Source organism: Microtus oregoni, unplaced genomic scaffold, assembly GCF_018167655.1.
Source record: "Microtus oregoni isolate MIOR12 unplaced genomic scaffold, Mior012 000013F_ref0000133, whole genome shotgun sequence".
Lineage (NCBI taxonomy): Eukaryota > Metazoa > Chordata > Mammalia > Rodentia > Cricetidae > Microtus > Microtus oregoni.
This window is the reverse complement of record NW_024543072.1, coordinates 1934384-1946592: the sequence shown is the minus strand read 5'-3', so window position 1 is coordinate 1946592 and position 12209 is coordinate 1934384.

Sequence of the window (12209 nt, the reverse complement as noted above, 5' to 3'; positions counted from 1 at the left end):
TCAGCTGACTCTAAGTCGCCTGAGTTTTTGTGCTGCTCAGTAGATCCCACAAACACCTAATAGGTTACTGTTTAAAAAGGAACTTTCCCTGTCAATATGCATATTAATTTTTGAAGTGTTACGGTGTTGCTAGGACAGATTATGCAGTTCTTTATTTTTAATTGCTAGAGTATTAGCGTTAGACAAGGGGGAGGTTGATTTGGGCTCAGTCTCAGAGGGTTCAGTTCATCATAACAGGAAAGCACGGCAGAGTAGCTTATTAAATGAGAACGGGAAGCTGAAAGGAGTGCTCCCAGATGCCAAGGCAGTGGGCATCCTCCTGGGGCCTGCTTTCTCGGGCAGGTAGCTCTGCAGCCTCCTGACAGCCTGTTCAGGTTTGATCCATCCGTTAGGTCAGAGGCCTCATGAGTTAGTTGTCTCCAGAATCACTCTCACATGCACAGCGACAAGCGAGCCTCACCAGTCCAAGGCTTTCTTGATCCATTTGTGCTTCTGCGAGACTCCCCATCAGGCCTGAGGATAAAGAAAGTTGACACCATCTGATCTGCTCTCTTCCGCTTCTTCTTACCTTTATTGAATAAGGAAGTAGCGAGTGGTTTAATTTTTGGATTTCGAATCATTAACACAATTGTTTTTTTTTCTCTTAGACAGTGCTGCAAGAGGGGCATGCCCCCCAAAAATCAGATATTTCAGAGAAAACCAAGCATTTGGTAAGCATCCCCTCTGTTACCTCGCGTTTGAAGTTTGAGTATCCTGCAGTGTTTGAGCTGTGTGACTGTCAGTAGTTCTCTGTCACCTTTTCCCTTCAAAGGTGTCCACCACCTGGCAACTTTTTTCAACTTAAATCCAGAAACTGTTATATAAAAAAAAAAAAAAAGAATAACACGTGGAAATGTATGAAGAGAATAAAACGTACCCAAAGTTAACCATATAGGAATGCACTTCACACACACAAACATATACACATACACACACACATACCCTTTAGGTATTACTTTGGGTACCAGCAGAACAAAAGTAACTTTTTCAAACTCCAGCCAGGGCATGCAGTTAATATTAAAACACATCAAATACATTATGATTAAATACACATAATATTATACATATAATAAATACATAATTAAAAATTATGATTTTTACATTGTGTGTTGTGCTGCTTATGGAAAGGATGTAGAGGATGAGAGGAGATTTTCAAGGATCCATGGATATTCTTAGGAACAGGATGCTGTGGATCTCGGAGATGCCCCTGAGGGTATAGAAGGAGTTGCTGGCCACTTCCCGCCACCCGGCTCCCACACGGCTAGCTTTACCCAAAATAATTACACAAAAACTGTATTCATTTAAACACTGCCTGGCCCATTAGCTCTAGCCTCTTACTGGCTAACTCTCACATCTTGATTAACCCATTTCTATTAATGTGTGTAGCACCACGAGGTGGTGGCTTACCGGGAAGATTCTAACCTACATCCATCTTGGGCCGGAGCTTCATGGCGACTGTCTCACTGCCTTCTTCCTCCCAGCATTCTGTTCTGTCTTCCCCGCCTACCTATGTTCTGACCTATCAGGCCAAGCAGTTTTCTTTATTAACTAACCAATGAAAGCAACAGATAGGTAGAAGACACTCCTACATCATGAGGGTGTTTAGTGTCACACAAAGGAGCTTGATCTGTAGTCACAGCCATAAAGCAGGCCAGGGTGGTCAGAATTCAATTTTACCCGGTTACAGCAGGCATGAGCAATGCTGTTGGATTATTCAAACAGTAGTAACCAGTGTTGTTGTCTGGCCTGATTGGTGAAAATGTCTCTCAACAAAATGAACTAAAGTTGTCAATGGTTTCTTTGAAAGAAGCCCAAGACAGCTTGAAGAGTAAAATTGCGGACTCCCCCAAGAAGGTAGAGATCTGTAAAGAGAAGATGAAAGACACTGCCCAGAAGCTCCGGAACTCCCGTGTGAGCGCCCTGTGTCGTGTTACTTTCTGAATTACCTAGTGTCTGTACAGATTATTCTCTTTGGTGGAGTGAAGAGGAAAGGACACAGCTCCAAGATAATTGCTGACTCACTGCAGCAGCTACAGCTCTGCGCTGCTGAACCTTGTGAAAGTGCTGTTGTGTTCCTATGAGAACGAATCACTCCATTTTAGAGAAGAAACAATTTTGCAAATAATTAGTAACTAAAAATTACAGGGTGAACTATGAAATTATAGAGTATGTGGGTGAGCACAGGGATGTGAGAAATCTTTGTTTCTCCTGATCAATTGTGCTTCAAATATAAAATCGCTATAAAAAGTTAAGTCAGTTTTCAAAGTTGTATTAAAATAGAGGATGCTTGAAATAAGGAAATGAGAGAGCTCAGTTTGTATCTGTGGGAGTCTGGTAGGAGAGGGCATGGGAATTTGTTTTAGCGTCTGATCACTCAAGGCAGAAGAAACATGTTCAAGACCAGGGGCTCCTGTGAGGAGTGAAGTGAGACGGGACAAAGCTAAAGGTGCACAGACAACTTCATTTCTGTTTTGAATCAAGATTTTAAAGTTATCATATCCAAGTAATTCCCAATAGCGAAAATTGTCACTAATTATAAAGGAAAAAAATCATCAGAACAGAAATGGAGCCCAGGAATAGATTTGAAAGTTTCTGGAGAATGGCTGCCATATTTAAAGCTGATGGACCTTGGAGTTTATCTACGTGGTAGGGTGTGCTTACTCAAGCCCTGGACCTGACCCCACCCTCCAATGAGAAGGGTTGTCTGTTCCTCTAGGAGAAAACAGCTGGTTATTTATGAAAATCAATCTTTATGTGGATTAGAATTTTAAAATTTAACAGATTTAGAACATTCATATAATCTTTGACCAAATGAACACACACCCTACCTCCACAGTCTGATGTTTTAGCCGAGACTAACCTGGAACTCTTGATTCTCCTGCCTCAGCCTCCTGATGGCTTAGATTATAGGCTAAATGTTTTTAGATTGACATGAAAACCTAAAGCCTACAGAGAGACAAGACCTACTGAAACAGTTTCTGTGCCTGTAAAGAGTTTTGTTTAGGTTTTATCAACTGGACGCAAACCTGGACATATTTGGGAAGAATCTCAACTGAGGAATTGTCTCCATCAGATTAGCTTGTAGGACATTTTCTTTACTAGTGATGGATGTGGGAGGGTCCAGATTCACTGTGGGCAGTGCCTGCCCAAGGCAGATAGTTCCTGGGTTTTATAAGAAAGCAGGCTGCATAAGTCAGTAAGCAGTGGTTTGTAGCATTAGGTCCTGCTTGTTGGGGTTTCTGTCCTGCCCAGTTCCCACAGCCAGCAAGTCCCAAAGAAAATCACACAGTGGTCTCCATAACTTATAAACTGATTGGCCCATTAGCTCAGGCTTCTTATGAGCTCTTGTAGCTTATATTAACCCATTATTCTCATCTATGTTAGCCACATGGCTCAGTACCTTTTTCAGCAGGGCAGGTCACATCCTGCTTCTTAGGCAGTCTGGGCAGGACTGTAGAAAGAGCTTCCTTCTTCCCAGAATTCTCCTGTTCTCATTGCCCCACCTCTACTTCCTGTCTGGTTTTCCCACCTATACTTCCTACCAATCAGCGTTTATTTAAAATATGATTGACAGAACCACTGTGGTTCATGGCTTCTTCTTCTTCAGTTCCTGCCTTTAGGTTCTTGCCTTGAGTTCCTGCCCAGACTTTCCTTCATTGCTGACTGTAAGATGTAGGCTAAAATTAACTCTTTCCTCCCTAGGTTTCCTTTAAAATTTATTTGTTTGTTTGTTTGTATTTTGTGTGTATGGGTGTTTTGACTGCATGTATCTCTGTGGACTGTGGGCCCGGTGCCTTTGGAAGCCAAAAGAGGGCATCAGACCTCCTGGGATTGACATTGCAGACAGTTGTGAGTCACCATGTGGCAGTTGGGAATTGAATGCAGTTCCGCTGGAAAAACTAGCGCTCTTACCCACTAAGCCATGTCACTAGACAACCTCAGGTTGCTTTTGATTGTGGTCTTTATTACAGCAACAGGAAGCAAACTAAGACTTGAAGGAATATTAAATCCATTATACACAAAGAGTATTTAGAAATTCATAAAATAAATAGAAATGAAAGGTGAGCAATACAATTAGGTCCTTTTCTGAGGAGAAATTTAACTGGTTAAACAGGTAAGGCAGGGAGTTGCTTAATGGGGATAAGGAAAGATGTCTGCAGTGATATGTGGTTTGAGTAAATATACATTCCTTTTGTATTTTAAATGAGATTATCTTTTTAAAGAATCTTCAGATGCTAATAATAGTCATTATATAAACAACTAGAAAGATATTAATGTGGCTTCCCTGAAATATGAGAAGTAGTTCAAGAATGATCAGAACATGCCTGTGGATTGTTTTGATGGTGCTTACAGACAACCACGGGGCTTTGTAGGCACAGACAGCATTTGCAAGCTAAGCTGTGCCCAACCAGAGTGAGCTCTTCCCCCCACACACAAAGAATCTTTGGAAAACTAGTAGTGAGTAGTCAAGCATTCAGAGGCCGCCAGCCCAGCCAGGGAGTTGCAAGGATCACTTAGGACTACTTAGGATGAGGCAGGACCAGGCAGGATGAGGCAGGAACACACTAAACTCTGTGTCTGTCCACTGGCTCCCACCCAGCCAGGGGAGGACCCATCACACCAGCCGCGAGCCTCAGCAGGCCGCTCCACCTAGTCTGGGGACGGGCCCCTCACTCGCCAAGTCCAGCAACTCCACTGCACATGGGGACAGCAGCCCCTCACTCACCAAGGCCGGCCACTCCTCCACACGTAGGGACATTGGCCCCTTACTCACCTTGGCCCACAGTTCCTCCCGTCTGTGGAGAGCAACCCCTCACTCACTCACCATGGTGCAGCTGCTGAGCTGACATGTTCTCTCCCCACAAGGAAGCCCAAGAAGCAGCACATGAGAGAGATTCTGATTTCTTCATGAAGAGCTGAATTGGAAGCTTGGCTCCCAAAAGAACCCTCCCATTTGACTGGTGGGTCTGCTGGAGGCTCTGATTGACTTGTGAGGTCTGAGTGACAGGACCAGGTGAGCAGAAGGGACACAGCATTGTGTTCCCAGCCCTGGCTGCTAATTTAAAGACAGACCTATCCCAGATTGGCTTGATATTTATGCCAAATTCAACAGCAAGTCTCTTGTTCAGTTGTATAAGGAAGTATACAAATTCAGAAAGAGGCTAATCAGACAATGTTGTACAAGAGGAACTTTGGGTAACTCAAGAACATTATAAACAAAGTCCGCAGCAGTGTTGGGACTGATAACAACAGCCCCTTCTGTGAAAAGTCTTGGGTTCTAAGGCTCTGAATCAACCCTTTCCCAAAGGCCCTGGCCCCAAATCATTACCAGATTTCCCAAGCATATTCCCAAGATTAGAGGCAGAGCTCTAATTTGCTCTATACATCAGGGCCTCAGAGAAACCTCCCAAAGCCTAGGCAGGTTGCCAAACTCATGAAGGCCTAGTTTCAAGTATCTTCTAGAAGTTTTGCACTTAGCGTTTGATATTTAAGTGTAAGGTCCATTTGGAGTTAATTTGTGAGAGGTGTAAATGGCACCTCACGTACTGTGTAATGCACTACTAAGTTGCAAAACAGAAGAGTAAAACTGGTGATATAAAGGATTGGCCAATGCCTAGGAGATAGTAAGTCACACAAAGTAGAATTTGGCTGAGGGAGGGCTGCCTCTGAAATCCCCCAAAGACAAGTAGTATGTTAATCAGGAATGTTAGAGATTTGGATGCTAAAATGTTAATGTTTATTTACCTTTTGTGTATACAAGTCTGTAGTGAAAACAACAAGTGAGAGACGCCCTGTGTAAAGGACACTCTAGAGTAAGCTGGAGCATCATAGTTTTAAGAGGGATTTCTTAGTTGTGTTGTACTGGATGCTGTAAACATCAATTCCATGAGGTTTTGTTACATATTTGTTGTTTCTTGGTATCAACTACATACTCACATTAAAATCCAAAAGCATGGTTATAGGAGTGATGCCATGTATCATACGAAGAATGTCTTGTGTTTTATTCAAGGTTTAATACCTACAAATACAGTTTGTACCTAAGAAATATTAATTTGTTACATTATCTTTTATAGTTTTGATTCAGCTTTCTTTCATTTAATTGTTATTACTCAGAACTAGCTGAAGACAAACGATTGGTACCTTCCTGTGATCAACTGTGCCTGCTTACAAAGGATGACCACGACCAGGCTTGCTGACTGTTGATATTCTGACATGAAAAGAGGTATCCCCTCCAGCAAGTGTATAGTCTCTTTTCCAGGCAAATGTATACAATTCATCACTAATGATATGTGACCTTGTGGTTTTAGGGATGAGCAGAGTACACAGTCTGGGAAAGACTTGGGAGGATGTAGATTCTGTATATGCACCTATGAGAAAGCCATCTTTACAAGTGGGAATTTACTTTGAGTGCTATCAGGCTTACTTCCTACATCCACTGAGAAAAGTAATATTATAGAGAGTGTATGGGCAGTGGAAGAGTAGAGAAAAGGTAAGTTCCACATATGGCAGCCATGGGAGAGCCATTGTACATACTGGGTGGAGACATTCCTGTGTGGCTGCTTTTGGGTATTTTAGTTAGAGTTTCTATTGCTTGAAGAGACACCATGACCACAGCAAAACTTAGAAAGGAAAATATTTGATTGAGGCCAGCTTACAGTTTCAGAGGGTTTAGTCCATTATCATCATGACAGAAAACATGGTGGATACAGGTAGACACAGTGCTGGAGGAAGAGTTGAGAGTTCTACATCCAGATCAACAGGCAGCAGAAAGTGACTATGACATACATCCTCCAGCAAGGCCACACCTCCTAATAGTGCCACTCTCCACGGGACATTGGGAGTCATTTTGACTAAAACCACTACCGTATCAAAATCCTTGTAAGTGTCTTTTCAAGCATGCTCAGTAAGTAAGCTCAATAAACTCCTTGGTCCCCCAGGATGGACTCTGGTGAAATTGTACTTTGCATCTTCATTGGGACTTACAGTTAGGATAGGCATTGCTTCCCCCTCCTCCACAGGGGAGAAAAATCTCATGACAGATCATAGACATATATGTCAATGTTTCTATTTCTCATGATATTAGAAAAAGGAAGCAGTACATAAAAGAACATGTTAGAAGAACATAAATGTGAAAATGCCCTTAACGGAAAAAAGACTTAGATATATGAAGATAATGATGACTGGGTGGCTCCAGAATAAACAAGACAGGAAAGGTTTCGCAAGCTATGACGGTCTGAGTAAGTTGTTTAAGGTATATAAAAGATGAGATTTAGAGATCATATATTTATTGAAGTTGGCAAGGTCAGATATCAACTGTTTCAAGGACTTGCTAAAATGTATGTCAAACAAAGTTTATTAAGATGTATCTGGCTATTGAAATATTATAAAGTAGTTAAAAGTACAAAACTGGTGTAAAACTGATCTTCTAGGTGTTTAATAATCATTCTTAGAGGCTATTCTAATTCTTCCCTCTCCATACAAGGTCAATGAGGTCTCTAGGAACAAAGGCCATTGATCACTTTATTGTCCAGTTCATGGAGGCCATGGAGAACCCACTCAATGGATCTGAAACATTATCAAGTCTAAAATGGAAGATCAATGTGGAAAATATTTCATCAAGGCTTCAAAGGAAGCCACAGTACATAAAGCACAGCCTTTGCATTATTCTCATATTGATAGACAAATGATAAAAGAGAGACTTGAAGAGTCTGAGATTCCTTCCAAGCCCAAGTGACTTCTAAGGACTAGTTGTTCAACTGGCCTTGACAACACAGAAAGATTAATTTTGGCAACCTGCATTGTTCTTCAGTACTCAAGGAGAAAATTTAATCAAAGACTAAGAGAATTGGTAATAACACAAGGGATTGCATTCCACAGATATTAGATATGTCTATATGAGATGTTATTTAGATAACAAATTTCACTAATACTTTCTTCTTGATAAAAAGATGTTGTCCAGATGTGAGACATCAGACCTTGGCTCCAGAAACACATTCCCACAGCAAAGAAGGACAGGGCATTTTTTTTTAACCACTGAGTAGTACTCTAATATGTATATATTCCATACTTTCTTTATCCATTCTTCCATTGAGGGGCATCTAGGTTGTTTCCAGGTTCTGACTATTACAGATAATGCTGCTATGAACATAATTGAAGAAATGCTTTTGTAGTATGATTGGGCATCTCTTGGGTATATTCCCAAGAGTGGTATTGCTGGATCCTGAGGGAGGTTGATTTCCAATTTCCTGAGAAACCGCCACACTGATTTCCAAAGTGGTTGCACCCAAAAAGATGAATATGGTATGTACTCACTCATTAGTGGACTCTAGCCATAAACAAAGGACATTAAGCCTATAGTTCACAAGCCTAGAGAAGCCAAATAACAAGGTGAATCCAAAGAAAAACATATATAGATCCTCCTGGAAATTGGAAGCAAACAAGATCACGGGGCAAAAGTTGGGAGCATGGGGGTGAGGGTAGGGGTGGGATGGGTCTGGAGAAGTAGAGAGGGGGAGAGAGAAGGGAAAGACTGGAGAGAGCTTTGGGGAGTGGGAGGGTGGAAATTGAGGAAGGGTGGATATAGGAGCAGGGAAGAAGGTATCTACATTAAGGGAACCATTTTAGGGTTGGCAAGAGACTTGGCTCTAAAGGGGATCCCAGGTGCCCACGGGGATGTCCCCAGCTAGGTCCTTGGGCAGCAGAGGAGAGGGTGCCTGAACTGGCCTTGCCCCACTATCACACTGATGATTATCTCGAATATCACCATAGAATCTTCATCCGGCGACAGATGGAGGTAGAGGCCCTCATCAAAGCAACGGACTGAGCTCCCAAGGTCCAGTTGAAGAGCAGAAGGAGGGAGAAGATGAGCAAGAAAGTCAGGACTGCAAGGGGTTGGTCCACCCACTGAGGCAGTGTGCCTGTTCTAATGGGAGCTCACCAAATCCAGCTGGACCGGGACTGAACAAGCATGTGATCAAACTGGATTCTCTGAATGTGGCTGACAATGGGGGATGACTGAGAAGCCATTGATAAAGCCATTGGGACTTGTCTCTACTGCATGTACTGGCTTTTTGGGACCCTAGTCTATTTGGATGCACAGCTTCCTAGGCCTGGATGTAGAGGGGAGGGCCTTGGACTTCCCACAGGGCAGGGTTTCCTGCCCTCTCTTAAGGAGGGAAGGGGAAGGAGGGGAAGGGAGGAGGGTAAGTGGGGGAACGGGAGGGGAATGGGAGGAGGGGAGGAAGTGTACATTTTTTTAATGGAAAAATAAAAATAAAGAATATGTCAAGTCTAGTGCAAAAGTTGGCAATATGTAAACACTTTCGTATGTTTTTACTACTTCAATTTAGGATCATTGAAAGAAGCTCTGTTTTTCCACAATGCTTCCAAGTACTTCTTTTCTTGTTTCCTAATTCCCAGTCATCTTACAGAGATATTTTCTTAAGAGTTCCAATGTTGAAACACCCCTTATCCAACCACCATATATTATCATCAATTCCTAGCACCGTCATACGACTTCTTTTTTGTTCTTTATTTGATTGTTTGTTTGTTTGAGACCGGGTTTCCCTGTAGCTTTGAAGCCTGTCCTGGATCTAGCTCTTATAGAGCAAGCTGGCCCCGAACTCACAGAGATCCGCCTGCTTCTGCCTCCCAAGTGCTGGAATTAAAACCGTGAGCCACCACTGGCCAACTTCACACAACTTAAGTCACACACCAGGACATATTAACAAACCATTGTACATGCACTTGAAAAGCATAAAATAATGATGTTTGTGAAGGAACTGATATATTCAAGTCCATTTCTTCATTGTACCTTTTAAGTTCATAGTTTATTAAGTACATAGATAATTTAGCTCGTTTTTTAGGTGTCACATAATACCATTTTGAAACAACTTCTAAAAGTAGTAGTGAGGATAAATATCTCACAATTCTTTCGTCAGGTATTCCTGCAGCCTTTCTACTAGAACCTAAACCCATTTGACCTCTTCTACACTTTTCTACGATTTTTCCATGGAAGAATCCAATGGGACAAAATAAAATTGAATTGATCTTTAATCTGTCCCACCATTGTCTTAACACGACTTCTCTTTCTGTAATAAATACCAAACTCTCTCTCTCTCTCCAGGTGAATGAAAAGGGGTATTTATTATTTTAATTTAAGGAATATTTGTCAATGTCAGGGAACAGTATGCCATATCTCACTCATAAGCTGTATTTTATGGCATTACCATCTTGGATTATCTGTTGTGTGCTATAACTGCTTTTTGTTCAACACTTGTGGTCACTGTGTGGTCCTATAAGAGTAACCTCTCAGTGCCAGGCACTCTACCTATTTGGAAATCTAAGGTCAGTGAACAAGTTTTTAATCATCTCTGGTAGCTTCTGCTTGGAGACATGCTTCTGACCAGAAAAGTATTGCTCACACATATGATCAAGACTACCTGATTCAACATAAAAATGTTTGTCTCCAATGCTGGAGGTAGTGCTATTCTAGAATTAATATGCCTTCCCAGGGATAAATCATTCACACACTTAAAATTTAATAGACATAAATTCCTTTAATAACAGTATGCATTCAGCGGTGGTTAATGCTAAAAGAGGAGACAACCTGGCCCAGATTTTGCATTCCACATACGCTGTCATCCTTAAGTCTTTTTTAGGTTCAGGCCTGAGGTTATACATTGAACAGTTTAGATAGGAACAGGAGAAAGCAAGTCTAGCCACTTAGGCAGATGGAGATTTACAGAGCAAAACTATCTTTTAGATTATGCATTATGATCAAAATAAAAATATAATATGATTTAAAGATATATAGATCTTAATATATGATCTAAAAGATACATTTAAGAGATATCTTGATGCCACAATCCTCACACACACAAAGAACATAGAACACAAATTTTTAAAAAAAATGTTATGGGAAAGTCACCTCTCCACATTGTGATTGTTCTTAAATCAACAGCTATTCTGAGCCATTCTAACCTCAGAATAAGCCTTCTTTTGCCTCCAAGCAAGCTGGCTCAGAGAAAGGCCACAGGAGCTTCTTTGATGGATAGCCATGACTGATGTTTATCTCAAGTCTGTGATTTCTGTACAGAATTTTATTTTTTTCAAGTTTTATTTTATGTACGTGGGTGTTTGCCCACAGGTGTCTGTGCAGTGCCTGCAGAGGCCAGGTGAGTGAATCAGATCCCTTGGAACTGGAGCTACAGGAGATGGTTAGCAACCATGGTTTCTGGCAATGTAACCCGTGTCCTCCGCAACAGCACCCAGTGTTCTTAATCGCTAAGCTATCTCAATCTTTAAATGAAAAGCTAAGCTGCATTTTCATTTAAAATTTATTTTTATACATTTTAATCAAAACACATTGTATCACTTTCCTCCTTCCTTGTCCCCTCCTTCTGTTCCCAAATTTTCCCCTTCTAATTCCTTCCTTGTGAAGTCTGTGTGAATAAGTGGATAAAACCTGCTGGGTCCATTTCTGTTGGTTTTGTGTTATGGTTTCAGAATTGAACATGCTGTTTCAGATACACAAATAGGGATTTTATCCCTGCCTGAGGCTAATTCACCCAACTGTGGAATCTAATTCTTTATTGAGCAACATGAATCTGACCCTTAAGTGATCTAGGTTGACTTGGACAGAAAACATTATCAAGAATAGAAAACTTGGATTGGTACATACCTCAGCTAACATTTGCTGGTGCCACAGCCCTGAAGTTCTAGGGCAGCAGGAATGACTATGGACACTGTCCTGAGCAAATCACAGGCTCCCTAGGTTCAATGCGCCTCCCACCATACCCTACTGACCATTCTCATTTTGGATAACTTTGAAATCCTGACATTCCTACCTCTACTTTCTAAGTATCATGGCTACACGTCTGTGCCAGCATGCTTGGCTTAGTTGGTTTCAACTTCATTTAATCAGTCATTAGAATGATGGGATGAGTAAGATGAGCAGTTACACTTAATTATATTAAAATTCCACCGATCTCCATGAGCCTGGGTTTCAACCATCTGTAGAATAAAGACAGTACTGTGCTCTAGTCCCTTGATGAATTATAATACAAAGATAAAGAAAAACAATATTGCTCATAGTTGGAAGACAGTAGACTTTAAGACAGGAAGGCTGCATTTGATGGGAGTCTTCTTCTGTTACTGGAGTTAGGACC